Genomic DNA, 2,199 nt, shown 5'->3' on the forward strand with positions numbered 1-2,199 from the left:
TACAATTATCTGTCTGTTTTATGTTTTTATTTTATTTTTAACAGTCAAACAGACTTAAAAAAGGCTTATTTTTAGAAAAATTCAGTGATGCTTGTTCGATTAGCTCTTCGTTTGCTATAACTGTGTACTTTTTTTACTGCAGGATGATGAGATTTAGAGATGTATAGATTTTTTTCCTACATGCCTTAAAATCAAGAAGATCTCTCGACTGCTCGTGAAGCTTTGGAAGCCCTAGTGGGGGTCCCGAACCCCAGGTTGGGAACCATTGAGTCTGATAAAAGGTGAATAAATCAGATTCCTCTGACTCGTTTGTGCTTCTAATGACATTTGCAAGAATCCTTTAGGCCTGAATAAAAACAACCAATCAGAGACAAATAATATAAATAAAATAAAGCCTCTTTATATCTTTCTTTGCTGTGATTGGTTGTTTTTGTTGGGGTCCGGTGGATTCTTATAAATCCGATTAGGAGCACTAGAACCAGTCAGAGGAACCTGATTGTTTCACACATTATCTGTTATTTTTATAGAAGTTACCTGCTGCAGCTTTAATGTCAGCAGGAATAATCAACATTTTCATTCCAGCACAGTTAAAAAACAAAAAAAAGCATTTGGTCAGACAGAGATAATTACTGACACTGACTTCTTCGTGTGGTACATTTGGTGGTCAATCAACAAAAAAAAATCACAATGTAATTCACATTATTTATTATTATTTATTTTCAATATTGTTATTTTCATACTTGAACAGATTGTGAAGAGATAATAAAACTGTGTGTTGCATTTTGACTGAAATGAAAAATTTAACAAAACAGCAAGTGGAAGTTTATTTATAGGAGGAGATGTGCTTTCTATAAAAACTAAACAACAACACACCCAGCTACCGTTATGGGATACCGGCTTTAGAGGCTGCTCTCTGGATCACACTGCCATTTGTCTCCACGGTCCCCTGAGAGTAAAGCAAACAAGAAATACATTTTGAGCATCGTGTGATCCTTTTAAGCTTTGTGCGTGTCTCAGAGGGGAGCGCCACCGAACATCAGCTTTTAAATAAGATCCTTCTGCCCAACTGAACACTCACCATTTTTCCCATGACCAGGAAACGAGACAGAGAAAGAGAGCGAGAGAGAAAGAGGAGCTGCTTTTAATCTATACGGATGCAGAAACTAGGTGGATTAAAAGCAAGTTGCAAACATTAACAGTGACAGTGACAGTGTTCATGAGGGTTTCCGGAGCGCCATTATATGCATTGTGATTTAAGGCTCCTTTGTGCTGCTCTGAGGCTAAATTAGATGTGAAGTTTTCATGCAAACACTTAAAAGAGAGCCACAATGTTAGTTGTAGCCCACAGCGCCGCTTTAGGGGAAACTATTACTGCCATGTTACTGATTCATCTTCTTCAATCTAGCTTTTGGGAGAGTTGCTCATCATCGCGGTCGGGAGATTAGTCAGAAGGATTTAATTCTTATTCTCATTAGTTTAACAGCCCGAGTTGCTCTGATGGTAACGAGCAGTGCTAGTGTTTCGCTATATGAGCGCGATGTGTGTTGTACTAAAGAGGCTCGACGTCCCTTTTAGAGCACAAAATGACAAACTGTCACAACACGAGGGAATTCAGAGCAAATCAATACACCTACATGTCCACTATTGCCTTGATTTAACCTCCTCAACCTCGCTGACCTGACGGTGGATCGGTCGTTAAAGGAACAGTGTGCAGGATTCAGTGGCAGCGTGACAAACAGAATCTGTATCCATATCTGATCAGCACTGCCTAGTTTGACAGTGTGATCTGAGTTTGGTGTGTTGAGCTGGACGGACTCAGAGAATGAGCTGTCAACACAAGAGCCCGCCCTAAGCATACCTGCTTTATGGTCTGTTTGACTCTAAATGGGACCATCAGTTACTAAATGAACATCATGCTGTATGGAAGAAGACTGAAACTAGAGACTGAGACCAGAAACTCATCAGGAAACTGTTTACTGAGCTCATAAATCAACTGAGAAGTCGGCTCATTTCTCCATAAGACTGTATGGTATCGGTTTCTATTGCAGCCAGTGGAGCTGCTGGTGATTACAAATACAAAAGAAAGATAAAACTGGAAAGATCTAAACGCCAATAATGAAAACAGACTCCACCCGTCACTGTCCCACCTTCTGAACTAATCCCACACAATCTCAAAAAACAACAAGCAGCATAACAGCA

The sequence above is a fragment of the Morone saxatilis genome, unplaced genomic scaffold, assembly GCF_004916995.1.
Source record: "Morone saxatilis isolate NCDOM2014 unplaced genomic scaffold, NCSU_SB_2.0 Contig1, whole genome shotgun sequence".
In the NCBI taxonomy this organism is placed as follows: domain Eukaryota; kingdom Metazoa; phylum Chordata; class Actinopteri; family Moronidae; genus Morone; species Morone saxatilis.